This window comes from Macaca fascicularis, chromosome 10, assembly GCF_037993035.2.
Source record: "Macaca fascicularis isolate 582-1 chromosome 10, T2T-MFA8v1.1".
Classification (NCBI taxonomy): domain Eukaryota; kingdom Metazoa; phylum Chordata; class Mammalia; order Primates; family Cercopithecidae; genus Macaca; species Macaca fascicularis.
The window spans coordinates 80,551,488-80,569,201 of NC_088384.1; the positions used below are offsets into that span (position 1 = coordinate 80,551,488).

Sequence of the window (17,714 nt, forward strand, 5' to 3'; positions counted from 1 at the left end):
CCTATGAGAATCTAATGCCGCTGCTGATCTGACAGGAGGCGGGGCTCAGGCAGTAATGCTCCCTCGCCTGACCCTGCGGGTTTCTAACAGGCCATGGACCAGTACCATTCATGGCGTGGGGGTTGGGGACCTCTGATCTAAGGCAGTAACAAATTCTCATAGCCTCAGCTCCCTCGTGAATACTCTGTAGAGACTAACAGTTGACTTCTCATGGAGGTTGTGAAGAATAAATGAGAAGATATGTGTAAAGACAACAAAAAGTTGCAAATTTGTATCACTATATACATACAAATTAAGGCCATTGGTTCTGGGTCTTGAAAGATGAGTTTGTCTTATGTGATTTTCTTTTGCCCTTGGTAGATTTCAAAAATATGGGTTGAATGAACATATGCTCCTGGAAAATTATAGTCTTCAAAATAAGACTCCCATGAGAAGCCTGTTGGCTTTTTAGCATGAGTACCACTTTGTTACTAGTGCAACACCCAACACCAGTTCTGATTGCTTTACTTCCATGAAGTTTTTTCATGGGAACTGGGAGTCACAGCAAAAGAGCAGCATTTAGTCATTCAAACGTTTACCTATTTTGCATTTGATTAGACATAATAGGAAGGATGAATGGAGTGGGGTAATTTATATGCAAAGCCAAAGCCAGGCCAAATTGGCCAAGTACGATTGTTTTAAATATCCACTACATACTATTTAATTATCGTATACCAATACATTTGCATACCATGTCAATGATATTAAAATGTTTTGACTTTCTGTTTATTAGACTGTGAAGAGTCAACTATAGTATTTCCTTTTACATACCCAGTCTACAAATATTTATTGAGCAGCAACAAAGTCCATGGCACTATGTTATTAGGTTCCAGTTAATACAAAGATACATAATCTCTGCACATAATTTATTTAGAATTCAATGGAAGAAATGCAACATGTTTACAAGTAAATAAATATAAAATACATGGCATATGAGATAAGAACTTTAAGAGAGTTGAGAAGCAAGTTTCTCAACAGGTTTAATGAAAAGCAACTCACTTCTGAAATGTGGAACAAAAACCTTGCTTAGTGAATGTCACTACCCTTATTTTACAAGTGAAGAAACTGTGCTTAGAATGGCCATTTTTCCAAAGTCACATGGCTAGCAAATGGCATAGCTTACACTAGACTCATGTTTTGGGAGTTTTGGGCTTTTCCCCCCACGATGCTTATGATCTCTCAATTCTATACAGTGATAACAACTCAAAGCCAAGACGTCATGTGAAAAAAATGTAGGATGTTGTTTTGAGGAATACAAAGAGGTGGTTCAAGTTTGGAGGTGGAGTTGGATAGGGATAAGGCTATACTAGAAATTTTTAAGACTATTCTTTAGACTGAGCCCCAGTAGGGAAATGATGACATATTCTAAAGGGGCAGTTGACAAGAGCTGAACAAAGGAACATTATACAAAACCATGGGCAGAATTGAGAGAAAGTGGCAAGGGATCATGAAGTATCGTGGCCCTACATTGGGTAGCCAAACCAGGAACACAGAAGGGCCAGTTGCTAGAGCCCAGAGAAAGCCACAGCTGAAGGCAAGCCATTGACAGAAGCCGGGGAACTGGCAGGGCAAATAAATATGTCAACCTTTCTTTTCTTTTACTCTCTGAACATCTGTGGACAACTCTCATTGGCCTAATTTGACCAGAAGAGCAAGTGTATTAGTTACCTATTGCTGTGCAATAAATGACCATACACTTTGTGGCTTGATGCCCGTTTTATTATCTTGGAGTTTTTGTGGGTCAGGAATGCAGAAAGAACTTAGTTCTCTTCTCAGGGTCTTGTAAGGCTGTATTCAGTTTTGACAGGGGCTGCAGTTTCATATAAGCCTCAGGGTTCTCTTCCATGCTCCGGTGGTTGTTGGTAGAATTCACTTCCTTGCAGCTGTGGAACTCATTCTTGGTTGCTTTTTTCATCAAAGCCAGCAGGAGACTGTCTTTCTGACTACTAGACCCTGTTTTAAAAGAATCACATAATTATATTAAGCCTACCCAGGATAACCTGTCTTTTGATTAACTCAAAGTCAACTGATTAGGAATCTTAATTACATCTGCAAAAATCCCTTCACTGTTACCTTATAACATAACCCAATAAGAGGTGTAACATCTCATAATAGTCATAGATACTTCTCATACTCAAGAGGAGGGGAGTATTCAGAGCTTGCACATCAAATATTCAGACTCTCTGTCTCTGCAGCCTATAGAGGTCGGCCTCTCAGCCACGGAGGAAGGAAAAGAGTAGATCTGCTCATGTTGTGGATCTCCAGGTAGAAAAAGAATATCCAACCTAGAAAGATTTGAAAAGTGATGGACTACAGGATCTTAGGACTCTTGGCTTCTACTCCAAAGTGAAATGTTTTTACAGAGGAATGGCAGGTTGGAGATGCAAGTTACAAAAACAAATCTCATATTTGGTAGAGCATAATAGCGCAGTATAGAAAGTATAGTGAGAGACTGTAGGTAATAGAACCAGTTCCTAGCTTTTGTAACTATGCACAGAAGTGGTATCAGGGGTCATTGGAGCCCAGGTGAAAAAAATCAAAAACAAAAACTAGTGGGACCCTTAACATGGGGGACTATGAGCAAAAGCCTGATGAGAGACTCGGGGATGATTCTTTCTAGAAGTACCTAGAAAATTCTGGTTAAATATCCTCATGGAGTTCTTCTGGAGTGATAATTAGGCACTGGCCTGGAGTTCACGGGGAGGATTAGGGAATTGAGTTGTAGATTTCTGAGCTAAGGCTTAACCATTTGAGGAGGAAAAAAATGCCAAGGAAGTGCATAGAAGATGTCACAGAAAAAGTGTTCAGAAAAATAAAAAGCAGACAATGGTGATTTGTCTTAGAATTCATAAGAGAGGAGTTTTCAGAAGAAGAAGCCGGTCTGCAGTCTTAAATAATGGTGAGGAGTGTGGAACAAATAGATGAAGAGTTTGCAGATCCTTGGTGAGGTTTTTAGATTGTAGATATAGAAGAATAATGAAGTGGAGGGAGGCTAGTGGGGTTGATGTGGGAGTAGAAGGAAAGAAAGCTGAGTTAGAGTGGGGTGTAGCTTTGGAGGATATGTGATTTGGCTATTTAAAAAAATTCAAATAATGAGGAAGCTAGGGTCAAAAGAGAGACTTTAAAAAATTGAATGCAAACATGACCGACACTTGTAGGAACGGGGTGACTTAGAAGAACTCAACTTTTCACCTGAACAATAAATTTGATCAACTCCTCACTATATGGCCCTTTGGGCTCATCTGGCAAATGTTCTCAATTTCTTCAATATGATAGCCAGGAGTTTTCATCCTCAAATGGATCTTTGAAATCAGCCCTTGTGGTAGAAGCCCAGTTATTGCCTAGAAGATGTTTGCTCAAATGTGGAAATGCCTGAGACTTTTCCTCTTTATTAACTTATTCTCAAGATAACCTTCTTCCCAGCAAATCACCTGAGTCTCCCAACCTTTCTGTTTCCTGGTTTCTTGCCCTGCATCCTGGGACAGAGCTAGCTATGCAGAGGTGATTCTTTGCCAATGAGGTGGACCTAAGGTCTTATCTGTAACAATTTGCTAGGAGGTTCCTCTTCATCTGAACTTAACAGTGATCTGTTGGAAGCTCATCACTTCCAACCCGGAACACAGCTTCTTCAGAGTTCACTCTGAAAGAGGACAGGAGTAGAAACCTAAGCACTGCAAAGACAAAGAATTTCTATGGAGATGACAGATTGGAAAATTCTTTTCTCTTCCAATCCAGGACACCAATTATTGTATATGTGTAGGACTTTGAATGGAAAGCTAATAGAAAATAACATGAATGGGCAAGTGCATTTCTAGTGACGTAAAAATAGGAAAATAAGATCTTGTTTCTGTCTGAGCTGATCTTCAGGAAACCCCCCAATGTTGCTCCTCCATATCCAGGTATCTTCATCTCATTTATCTCCCAAGGGAAACTTCTAATACAGCAAAATCAGGCTCTTCTGTCTCCAGCATGTGATGTTCATATTCACCCTGGTGACTTCCACTCATGTCCTTTATTACCCTTGGGGCCACTGCCATTTTCCATAGCGGTCCCAATCCTATTGTTTCTTTCCATTTTGCTTTGTGAAGGAAGCGACCCAATAATCTGTCATACAAACAGATAGGTTTTTTTGAGAGTGAAATGTGAAGATATGAATACACTGGAATAATAGGGGTCAACAAGAACTGTCCCAGGCACACAGGGCCTGTGGTCACTCCATAAAGCCCTCCCTGACATTGCCAGATCTCAGCTCTTTCTCTTCTCTGAAACCCCATTCCATACTTCATCTACGCAACTTTTAACACTATTTCTTGTCTACCTCAGAGTGGTCTTGAGCTTCCTTTCCCTGGCCACATTTATTTGTAATTGTCTTAATTCCTTAAACTTTCTTTGTATGAATTGGTAGTACCTATCAGAGTGATAAATCTCAGTAAACTTTTATAAATGCTTTTAAGTTTGATTTAACTTACTGGGTACATTGAAATATTTTATCTTTTTTATTTTCAAAAACATTATTCAAATAAATAATTAAGAGTTACTAGGGGGCTAAGTACATATAAAATAGTTAGGTCCTTTCCTTGATTGTAAGCTGCTTGAGGTCAGAAATGTTTATTTAAAAAGTAAAAATAATTGTTGGTTTAATTCAAAGTGCCCTCAAGTTTTTAAAAGATTTTAAGTGCCGGATTCAGAAAAGATCTGATTGTATCACAGAAAAAAATAACCAGTTGACAAATGAAACTTTGGTTATTGACACAACTGTTGGAGTTACTTCTTCTTTATGAGTGATTTCTCCAGACATATATTTATCTCCAATAAGTAAGTAATACATTCAAGAGCAGAGGAGGTGATGCAAGTCATAAAAGAAAGTAAAAAGAAGGCATTATCAGTAGGTAGAAAGTATCTCCAAATAGTTCATTAAATAGTTGAAGTTATCTAGAGAACTTCAACAAAATCAACAAAGAGTTTATATATTGGCTTTGCTTGAGAATTTCTGTATGGTCATTGCTTCTTTACAAGACAAAATCTTCCAGGAGAATATTTTATATCTATTTGTAAGTTCTAATTAATATATTTTAATTTAAAAGAATAATATATTTGTAAGTTCTAATTAATACCTAGGCATTCATCATCTACTGATTTGCATATTTCTACACCTTTCACAGCTTGTTGGGCCACAACAAAGCCTAGCAGCCTGGCATAGTTATCTCTGAGCTGTTAGTCATGTGCGTCTCTCCATAGGGCGCAATTGTAAATTGTAAATTATTTTCATCTTGGTTACCTGTTAATTCAGGTGAGATAATTTGGCAAAGGCAAAAAGGGTTTGAGGGTAATGACTTTAGAATTATGATTACAACATACTCAAATTGGACAATAGCAACCCAAGAGAATCAATTTGACAGTGTTTTTTAGTGGATATTCTCACCTGGACATATTTCACTAATTGTCTTAATGGGAAACAAAAGGTTCTGCTCCTTTCCCTAATTAATATTGAACTGAGCAAATAGTCTGAGATATATGTGAGCTGAGAGATTATGAGAAATATCATATTTTATCCTCTTATATTTACAATAACCACTCAATAGCACCGAAGACCAGATGTAGCTGCCATGTCAAGGTCTACCACAGCACCCTCAGCCCTGACCACCCCAGAGCATACCTGATTGCCAACTAAGGGCTTTTCCCACTTGGTGCAGCTTATTCTGCCCACGTGCTGCTGGCCGGATGCCCTAGGGAATTAATATCTCCTAGGGGCTACCCTCAATCAGTGACCAATGGGAGTTAGCATATAAATACCCATTTGCCTCTAGGAGGGGTAATTCTGAGGTGCATGATCCGAACTGACTCTATTTTAGTCAGCCACAGTGATAACTGGCTTAAGAATGCATCCTTCATAGGCTGCCTTCCCTTCCCTATCTCACCTTCCCATTCCCCTAATTGTGTTTTCTTCACCTCCCTCTAACTTACTTGTACTTGAACTCTTGTCATCCAGTAAGCTTCTGGAGGAGCCCAAAATGAATACCGGAGTTTCTGTTGAACTGAGATTGTGCCTATCAAAATGGCTTTGAATTTAAATTGAATGGCACTTTGCCACAAATGAAATAAAACTGTTGGCTTTGGAGACCTATTTCCTGCTGCACTTGCTTCATTTACTCATTCAATGACTTTTACTTTTCCAAGCACTGCTAAGTTTCTGGAGCTACAAAGATGAATAGGGTGATGTATACAAATCAACCAAACAGAAGTTTATACAAGGTACAGAAATTGAACCAAGAATAGAGTTACCACCTGCAGCCGAAGGTCAGAAAAGGTTTCCTGGGAGGACATAGCACTTGAGTTGGATCATGAAAACTGAGCAGGTGTTGGGCAGATAGACAAGGTGGGGGAGGGAATTCCAGGCAGGAGGAACAGCAGGGGTAAAGGCAGAAGGGCATGAAACATCAAGATGCATTAAAGAAATGATCAGCAGCTTAGTATGACTGCACAGAAGAGGAGAAAGGGGTGCCAATATTTTGCTGGGCAAAGGAATTTGGACTTTTCCCCCTAGGCTTTACTTTGCTTTTGAGAAAAATCTCTTTGGTAGAAGTGGGCATGATGCCTTGGAATACAGCCAGATTACAGGCAGAAGGATAAATTAAAAGGCTGTTATAATTGTTTAAGCAAGAGATAGAGAGTCCTTGCACTCAGCAGAAGCGTGGGGTGAAGGAGAACGCTGTAAGAGATTGAAATGGTAAGATGTGGTAGAACTTAATGGTCTACAAGGAGTGAAAAATGAGTTGAAATGATAGCATAGAAAATACAGAAGCAGGAATATGCTCTACTTATAAATGCAAAGAGATTGAGAAAATTCTTGGAAAAAAAAACAAAAACAAAAAACGAACTCATTTAGGTTCCAGAATCCAAATTGTCAATTCCCACAATTGTCAATTACTATTATATCCTGAAAATTAGTCTCTTAAGATCACTCATGTCAGTAGGTGTATATCAAATAGGTAAGCTGTCTTTTTACAAAGTGAGACTAATCATTTTTAGGTTATTAGGGAGCCATTTTTTTGGTTTAAATAATTCATTATTAAAACACCAATTTGCATGTATACAGTGGCTAACAGATGGGCAGTATTTGGTCTGATCCAGAGTAGAGAATAAGTTATAAGATCATTAGGGAAAACAGCTATAATTTCATTAAATGCCTTAAAAATTAATGTTAGCAATAGATCTGCTTTTCTTGCAGTTGACTTTTGCTGACTTGGTATTGATTCAGCAGCTTACTGTTTCAATGTCTTATTACACAAGTAAACTACTAAGTAGGCAGAAAAGATGGAGCTCCAGGGAAGTTAGTTACTTTAATATAGTGAGGAATGAATGCTGATGAAAAATACATGAAAACTTAAAGCTTAAAACTTAAAGGTGAAAACTTAAAACTTAAAGGTGAAATGCAAATTAAATTTTATGTTTTACTTATATGTACCTTATACACAATTATAATAAAATATCCCTGAATACAATTTAATTTATTTTTCAAAATTTTAAGTTTGGTTAGCTTCCTATAATGAAAACCTCAGAAACATGTTTATGGCCAAGTATTATCTTGAACCAGCTGTTATGCAGGAAAAATATAGAAATTGTATTATATTTGTTTTACCATTTGAGACATTATGGAGTGGTTGTTGTAAAGAAGGAAGGAATGAAGAAATCAAGGAAGGAAGGAAGAAGAGAGGGAGGGAAGGAGGGAGTGAGGGAGGAAGAGGAAAAGAGAAATCAAGTCTACTTGTTACTTGTTCATTTCTCATGAAAGCGTTATAGGGAGAAAAGATCTCTAATTATTTGAGTGTTCTTATCTAGTTCAGAGCAAATTTGGATTTACCTCACTTTAGTTAGAGAGCTAATACAGTGTCCCAAAGTGCCAAACATAGAATCAGACAGAACTAGAACTATTTGGCTATTTTAAGTACTGATGTATTTGCCAAAATTTTACCTCGGTCATATATTTTAAGTGATTTTCATTATGGAGCTACCAGGAGATGTCTGAATTACATTCCCACATGTCCTCTTTCATTTTCAGCAGCAAACAAAAGAAGCACTTTTAAATTTTAGATCAATTGACTCTTGTTTAATGCCCTACATCAGTGTAGGACTTACACTGCTATAAAGAACTACCTGAGACTGGGTAATTTATAAAGGAGGTTGAATTGACTCACAATTCTGCATGGCTGGGGAGGCCTCAGGAAACTTACAGTCATGATGGAAGGCAAAGGAGAAGCAAGCACATTCTTCACAAGGCAGCAGGAGGGGTTGTGGGGGGAAGCACCATACATTGTCAAAGAACCAGGTATCGCGAGAACTCACTCACTCACAAGAACAGTGTGGGAGAAACTGTCTCCACGATCCAATCACCTCCCACCAACTCTCCCCCTCAACATGTGGGGTTTACTATTTGGGTCAGGACACAGAGTCAAACCATATCAATCAGTAATTAAAAATCAAAATTGGGCGATTCCCACGTTTTGCTGATTTGGCTTCTAGCTTCAGTTAAGCCACAAAAGGAACTTAATGTGAACAGCTTTTCTGTTCACATAGAAAGTGATTGTCTTTCTATCACTTTTTGAAATAACCTAAGTGAGGTGGATTAACCATAAAATGAATGACTAATTAATTCTACATTGAGTGTGCTTTAATGAACACTTTCAGAATTGTATTCTGAGTTACTTTTCTTCCCGTGCTCCACACTGTTTTCTGAGCACTATGGTCTCTCCACCAAGTTTACCTAATAGGAAAGCCTCCAGGCATATCTGGGATTTTTCTTGTTTTTAAAAATATTTATTTATATTTTATATATGTAGTATTTAACTGACAAAGTTTAAATATATTTAAGGTGTACACCATGATGACCTGATACACATATACATTGTATAGTGATTACCACTATCATATTAACTCACCCATCGCCACTCCTGCAGTACATGAGATCCCCAGAACCTGTTCCTCTTATGTTTGAAAGTTTGTACCCTTTGACCAACATCTCCCCATTACCTTCTTCATCCCCTCAAAACCATCATTCTACTCTCTGCTTTTATGAGTTTAATTTTTTTGGGTTCCACATATTAGTGAGATCATATACTATATGTCTTTATGTGTCTAGCTTATTTCACTTAGCAGAACATCCTCCAGTTTCATCTATGTTGTCACAAATGACATGATCTTCTTCTTTTTAAAGGCTAAGTAATATTTCATTGTTTATATGTACCATAATTTCTTTACCCACTTTTCCCTGGATGGGTGTTTAGTTCATTTCCATATCTTGGCTGTTGTGAATAATGCTGCAAGAAATTTAACTAAGGAGGTGAAAGATATGTACACTTTAAACTATAAAACATTGATGAAATAAATTGAAGACGACATTAAATGTAAAGCTATCCTGTGTTTATGGATTGGAAGAATTAATGTTGTTAAAAAGTTTATACTATCTAAAGCCATGTACATATTCAATGTAATCTATCAAAATTCCAATGTCATTTTTCAAAGAAATAGAAAAAAAATCTTGACATTCGTATGGAACAACAAAAGACCTGGATAGCCAAAGCAATTTTGAGAAAAAAGAACACAGCTGGAAGCAGCACATTCTCTTCAAACTATATTGCAAAGCAATGGTTATCAAAACAATATGGTACTGACATAAAAACAGACACATAGACCAATGGAACAGAATAAACAGCACAGAAATAAATCCCCACACATATAGTTGACTGATCCTTGACAAAGGCACCAAGAATAAACAATGGGAAAAGGAAATTATCTTCAATAAATGGTGTTGAGAAACCAAACATACACATACTAAAGAATAAAATTGGATCCTTTTCTTATACCATATACCATAAGATTAGGACTTAAATGTAAGGTCTGAAACCATGAAACTCCTAGAGGAAAACACAGGGGGAAAGCTCATTGACATTGGTCTTGGCAATAATTTTTTTGATATGACACTGGAAGCATAGGCAACTAAAGCAAAAATAAACAAGTAGGACTACATCAAACCACTAAGTTTCTGCTCAGAAAAAAAAAAAGGATCAACAAAATGGAAGGGCTACCTATATAATGGGAGAAAATACTTGCTGACATTTCTGTTTTTAATCAACTTGAAAGGCCTTGCTTTGGAAGAAGCAGGTTCAGAGCTGGAGAAGGAGTCCTAGGAGCAGAAGGCCACTGTCTTACTATGTGGGCCAGGCTGCCATCAGGGAAAGAGGAGAATGCAGCTGGACCCCACCCCCAAGATAAATGGCAAATGCTAGTCTTCTTTCGCCCCCAAGACATGTCTCACATAATAAACCAGATATGTTGCTCCCAGTTTACAAAAAAGCTGAATATTTTAGGGAATTCTCTCTCATTTTAACATGAGAAGTTTATAAACTATTAAAAATTAAACAATAATGACATCATATTTTATTTTAAATAATATTTTAAAGTATCTTTTTTTAAGACAGGGTCTCACTTGGTTGCCCAGGCTGGAGTGCAGTGTCATGATCATAGCTCACTGCAGCCTCAAACTCCTGGACTCAAACAATCCTCCTGCCTCAGCTTCCCAAAATGCTGGGATTACAGGTGTGAGTAACTATAGTTAGCCAAAGTATTTTTCATAGAGAAAAGTAAAGAAAGAAAAATATAATGACCCATAGTTCTCTTACCCAGATGACCTCTGTTAACTTAAAAAATGATATACACGTTAAAAATTTTAAAAAGTGCCAAAATATATAAAATTAAAATAAAATAATAAATACTAATAAAAGACTTTTTTTCTAAAGGTAAACAGGGCTAACATGCATATTTAAACACGAGAATCAAGGCACTTGCACAGATGTACACATGTGTGTATATTTGTGTATAAACCTTTGCAAAAATGTCTGACATCACAGTCACTAATATCCACATCTTCCTAGGTTTTCGATTTTTTTAAAAATAAATATATCTCGGCCAGGTGCAGTGGCTCACGCCTGTAATCCCAGCACTTTGGGAGGCTGAGGCGAGTAGATCATGAGGTCAAGAGAATGAGACCATCCTGGCCAACATGGTGAAACCCCATCTCTACTAAAACACAAAAACTTAGCTGGTCATGGTGGCGCACGCCTGTAATCTCAGCTACTCGGGAGGCTGAGGCAGAGGAATCGCTTGAACCCTGGAGGCGGAGGTCGCAGCAAGCTGAAATTGTGCCACTGCACTCCAGCCTGGTGACAGAGCAAGGCTCCGTCTCAAATCAATCAATCAATCAATCAATCAATCAATCAATCTTGGAGATCTATTCATACATATCCACTTCATTGTTTCTAAGGGCAGGATTATTGCCATAATTTAATTTCTCCTCCTGATGGACATTTAGCTATTTCCAGTTTTTTTTTCTTTCTGCTCTTATAAGAATGTTTTAATTAATACATTTATAAACAATTTTACCAATATATGCAGAGGGGACATTTTTAACAAAAGATTTTCTGGTCAGAAAATGTACATTAAAAAAATTTAAGATTGTACATGAATTGCATTTCACAAAAGTATGTACTGATTTACTCTATCCTCAATGGAATTCATTTCAGCTCTGGGCGCCATCAAATGTTAGTAAAATGATAAGGTAACAATTCTGCCTTATTTCAACTTGCATTTCTTTTTATTATGAATGAGGCTGAAAATCTTACCTTCTACTTACTAGCCATTGTATTTCAGTTTGCTTTTACCAGATTCGTTGCCCATTTTTCTGGCTTGTTTGCCTTTTCCTCATTGACTTAAAAAGCAAGCAAACAAAAAGAATTACATTACCATTATAACATCTACTTTTCAAAATTATTTTTACAGGAATTTTATCTATTAAAGAAATGTGTCCTGTCTCAGAAATGTGTTATAAATATTTTTCCGTCTATTGACTGTCTTATGATCTTATTATATACTTTTTGTACAAAAAATTTAAATGTTGATGTAATTAAATGTACTCATCTCTAGCTTTGTGATTTCTGTGCTTTCTGCCTTAAATTAAAAGGTATTTTCGTTCTCCAAGATTATACATTTACCAACGCTTTCTCACACTATTTTAATGGATTAATCATTTATTTTTAAATCTGTGACTCATCTGAAATTTATTTTTGTTTGCCAATTTCCCATCACATTTACTGAATTATCTATTATTACTAGTTGGAAATGACATTTGTCATATATTATCCCACTTACGTTTGAGAGTCTTTCATTTACCTGTCCATCCATTTCTTTTTATCTTATCTAGTTGCATTAGCTAGTCTCTTTCTACTAGAGGATAAAGTGTGAGGGAGCAGGGATCTTGTATGCCTTGTTTGTACACAAAGTCCTTCCTTACTTACCATGTCAATAGGTTCTTGGAAACTGCAATCGTAAGTGAAGAGAGGTATAAGAAAAACATTTTTTTCTCATAAAATTATAATAAAATGACTTTGAAAGGAACCATGTTATCAGAGAACCTGCCGTACCTCATTTGGCTCAAAGTCACTGTTTCTAAGAACCTACCAATGATATAAAATGAAGAATTACCATAGTTACATCCATACCACTTAAAACAGTGCCTGGCACATAGTGGTCTTCAAAAACACTAGATGAACACATGAATAAGAGGAAGCTCTATTTCATGATTCGTCTACTTTAGATATAATCTATTCATTCATTCTCCATACTAAAGTGGAGAAATCAGTACACTGACACATCTTCCCATCTCTGCCCCCTTACTTCCTGATATCCTGTTGCTCTATTATTATTTTTGCATTTTTGTTGCCCAGGATGGTCTCAAACTCCTGAGCTCAAGCATCCCCTACATCAGCCTCCCAAAGTGCTGGGATTATAGGTGTGAGCCACTGTGCCTGGCCCCACATTGATTTAATTTTAATTCTGTATGTAAATAGGTTTAGCGCACACATTTGTAGCCTTATCAGGGCTTCCCTTGTTAAGGCAGATTTTATTATGAAGAGCTTATGGACTTCATGAAATTCATTTTTTTCTTATTTAATGAATTAACTAGCAGTTACATAATGCTTTCTATATGCCACACACTAAGTGATTTAAAATATTAAGCAATTTAATCATAAAAGCTATAATTTTTGAATGTTTGCATATAATTCAGTTGGCATCAAATAAGTGTGCCCTCTTGACTTAGTTTAGAATTTTTACATGAACCCTTACCTTACCTACCCACCTCCATCCCAAATAACTTGAGGATATTGCTATATTACCACTAGTAATAGATGTTACTGTAGCTAAGTCTATGGCCAGCTTGATTTTTATCCTTATACTCAATTTTCTTTTTCTACTTGTATTCCTAAGAAAATTCTCATGATCTTTGAAGTTGCAATTTTTGTAAGACATATCTGTGTTTGCTGTCACGTATTCATTTGTTCCAGAACACATTATAAAACACATTCAATAAATTGGCTAGTTCAAATTGCTTTTATTCAGGTAACATTTTCTTGTATTATATATTCTAATCTTCTCTCTTCCATTTGTTAGGATTTATAAAGAAGATACTTCACATAGTCACTGGATTGCCCTCATACCTTCCAAGTGCACATTGCTTCCCATTGAAGATAGGAAGCATGTAGACTTTAAAAGAAGTTCAGTTGCCCTAGGAAGGCTGAAAAAGCTTTCTAATTAAGTCAACTCCTTCAACTCCATCTGTCATTCAGATATTCCATGTAGGATATTCCTGATGACTGGGTTTATTCAAGTTCTTGCTGAACTAATTGGGTGATTTGATTTCATGTTGACCCATCCTTAATTAATAAAAATAATTTTAATTGCTAGCTCCTTTACCATTTTTGTCTGCACATTTAGAGGTTGTGGCAGAGAATGTTACTGTTAACTGTTGTGTTCCAACAGCCATCTTTTGTCTGCTGCTGCATTGGTGGGAGAGGAAAGGACAAATTTGCAGCCAGTCATGTAATTAGAATTAACCTTGGCCATAACGACCCAACAGACCAACCAGCCTGATCACTCCAATATTTGTTTGTCTGCATGTGAAATTCGTGTCTTAGATCATGACACAGAAGGAAACCTTCTTTCGAAATTTTTCTCTATACCAATCAAATTGCTCCATTGGGAAAACATCATAAAGAAATGTCATTGAGTACATTAATAGTAGCATTCACCAGAGCTATTTTTTACAAAGCCACATTAGTCACAAACTCAGATTTTAATGAAAAACAGAATTTTGGTGAGTTGAGTGGTTTTCCCATTATTTTTCAGCTTAAATTTTTTGATAGTCACTGGCCTCATAAATTGACCTTGTATTCAAAAGATTGAGCTAAATTAGTTCAGTAGTTTATAGTTAAGTTAAAATAGAAATACCTACATTTTATCTGAGAGTCACACACACATACACGCACACTCTCTCTCTCTCTATCTCTCCCCAACATCACTTTATTAAAATATTTTTTTTTTCTTTTCTCTCTGCTGAGTATTACTCAAAAGTACCTAAAGGTTTAATATTCAAACTTGGCAGTTGTAAAATCCTCCCAGGGGAGGAAATTCAGGAGAATTTAGAGAAAATTGGCTTAGCAATGTGTTTTGAATATAGGCAACAGAACATTTTCTGTTTGGGTACAACTACATCAATGAAACTTGAGTCCGTGGAAGTCTTGTCCGATGCCATTTAGAATGTTGTCAGAGTTAAGGGAGGCGTTAGAAGAATACAAGTTGGAACAGAGAACTGCCTAAAGGAAAGACTCTATTTCCTTCCATTTCCTGCTGTAGATAAATGAGGACCAAATATAGGAAACCATAAGGTCATTTCAGCAAATAAAAACCAACACACCATTCTGGGTATCGTATATTGTGGTTATTGCTTCTGGTATTTTGCCCAGTGTGATGGATTCAAGCATGGCTGCAAATTCTTTGACGCTTTGACACTCTTCCCACACTCCTAGTTTTGAGTGGGTTCATCACCGCTTTGACCAAGAGATTACAATGCAAGTTACACTAGGTAACTTCTGAGGCCAAATCATGCAAGACCAGGCAGCTTCCACCTTGTTTGCTAGAATGATCACTAATAGAGCTGTGAGCCTTCATGCAATAGGTCTAACCTGAGGCTGCCATATGGAAAAGAATAGTGTAGCTTAGTGGTTAAGAACACAGACTTTAGAACTAGACCACCTGGGTTCAAATCCTGGCTCTACCAACTGCTAACTTTATAACTGTAGGACTATTACTTAATGTCTCTGTTCCAGTTTCCTCATTTGCAAAATGATGAGACATAATAGACCAGTGCACACGACCTGTTCTCATATCTGTACCTTCCATAGCTTGAAAAACTAAAATGTGATAATATTTATTAAGTCCTTGGAATAATGCAGGCAAATAATAGACACTATGGCAGTATCGGTTCAATAAAACATGCACATTATTTTAGATATGCCTTGCAGGTTTAGAAGCAGATTGCACTCAATATGTTTCAGAATCAAGTCATTCTGCATTTTGGATTGCAGAGAACAGATCCCCATGGCAGCAAGTAAAAAGTTGCTAAAACTGTGATGGACATCAGCAATTCAGATGAAAGAAAATTCTAGCATCTAAAAATCAGGATGCTTCTGAAATACTTCTTTTGCTTGCATTTCTCCTACTACATTCTGGGCTAATGTTTGCTGTGTTTATATCATTGAACCAGGCATTTCCCTACTCATGTCCTAGTACTGAGTAAGATATTTGAACTTATAAAATTTGCATGTCTAAAATAGTTACCAACATGTACTCCCTCACCTTCCAGCTTGTCTCACCCTCTGAGGGATTAGGTTATAAAAATGAATGAAATCATTATTCCTGTTTAGTGGATAATCCCAAGGCTAAAATAAAAGATAGAAGGAGGTAGACAGCAAAGAACATTTAAGGAAAAATGAAGATATGTGGGTACAGAGAGACCTAACTAGATATCTCATAGAGCAAATTATTGGCAAACACATCACAGCCTGATTGTGATTTTCCTTCATTCATTTTAAATCAGAATAATAAAAATGGAGCTAAAATTCACTCGTCAAAGTATACTTAAGAGATAGGTTAATTATCTAGGGCAAATATACAAATATACTTGTCTTCTGAGACACCAATGTCCTAGTCATTTGCCAGTTAGTAATAATTCCCATGTCCTGCTCTGGAAACTGCATTTCTAAGGCTGCTTTTCTCCCTGGGTTTCTTGTAGATTTAGGCAAAGAGATGCTCTGTTGGAAGGCTGGAGGGTGAGAGATGGAAGAAGCCAGGGTACTTCTCCCCCTCTGTCTGTGCTTCAGATTACATCCCTGGCAATGGTTGTCTCCTCTATGATTTAATCCACTGGGAAGACCTCACCATGGCTGTAGCTTACAAATTCTGGCCCTGGTAACAGCATTTCCTCCTGCTAACCTTAGAGGTTAATTGCTGTTATTAACATGTGGGTTGCCTCACCATCCCCTCTATGGGTTCCTTGCTCCTCCACATTTCTGTCAAGTCCCTCTATTAAATTCCTTCTGTTTGATACACCTAGAGTAATTTCAGTTTTCCTGACTGTACCTTAGATACTCCACAAGCAATTATTATTTATGATAAAATATATAAAGGAGTAGTGTCGTTTTATTGACCTGACTTTTATAAACCAAACATTTGCCTATACTGAAGATATTTAAACATTCATACTAATTATGATTTTCTTATTAAATAAGTGGTGGGCCATGGTTGTAATACGCTTAGGAGTAATTCCAGCAACTACTCCTGTGTATAGGAGTAATTCCATTTAGTAGACATCGGAGTTGAGTTGCTCAAGAGAGTGAATTGCCTCTCAGATGCAGTCAAATCCTCTCACAGTCACCTTCACATGGGCTTCTCACTGTGCATTCTCTGTTTTTGTCATACCAATTGTGTAATATGTCAAACTCATACATGTCAGACCATGCATAAAAATTCATCACCCAATAGAAAAAGCTACTCTCACTACCATGATTTAACAGATAATTAATTTTTATGCTGAAGATTCTTTTCCTCAAGTGACATTTTTATTGACCCTCAGGACTACCAAGACCTGGTAGCAATCGTTCCTCATAAACCATTTTATTTGCTTGCATTTCATCAATGTGAGTGCCTGGATACAGAATTGAGTGACTGACTACATCAGGAAATGCTGTCCTGAGGGATCTGAACCTCAGCAGAGAAGCTGGGATCCACAGTCAGAGCTGACTGTTTGCACGGAGGCTTTACTGCAGCTTAGCACATATGAAAAGGTTTTCTGTACTCAGTTGCTGGATGAAGCCGATTGCATCACCAGGAATTCCTGTCCTCTAACACATAGTGACCAACACGCCTTAATAAGCATTTGCTTTTTTTATTTTCAGGTCAATAACGTAATACTTTCTGTCCATTATGAAACCAGTTTTTAAAAATATATTTTTTAAGCTAGAAGAAAAGACATAAAATAATAATTCCAGTGCTCTGACTCTGGTATGTCCTGTGCACAAGTAGTCAGTCAGCTTAAGTTAGTGCAAACGATGGGGCAATGTCCATTCTTAAATATGACTGCGTTTCCAAGGCACAGCATCTGGCAAGAAGGGTTGTTGTCAGAGGAAGGAACTTGTATATCCTTCCATGAGGTAGATGCTCTTGGAGGGGGCGGGAAATTGGCTCCATGCAGAGTCAAGGCCAGCATCCTTTTAGCAAAGTAGAGTCCA

At 37.2% G+C, this 17,714-nt stretch overlaps 1 long non-coding RNA gene across 1 annotated transcript in view; it reads right to left on the reverse strand.

Moving 5' to 3' along the window:
- Positions 1-888: 888 nt before the first annotated feature.
- LOC135965368 (uncharacterized) overlaps positions 889-17,714 on the reverse strand; it is a 45,169-nt gene continuing 28,343 nt past the window's right edge. The window contains exon 2 of the long non-coding RNA XR_010578243.2: positions 889-1,992. This is a non-coding gene — a long non-coding RNA (uncharacterized lncRNA). The remainder of the gene's footprint in view (positions 1,993-17,714) is intronic.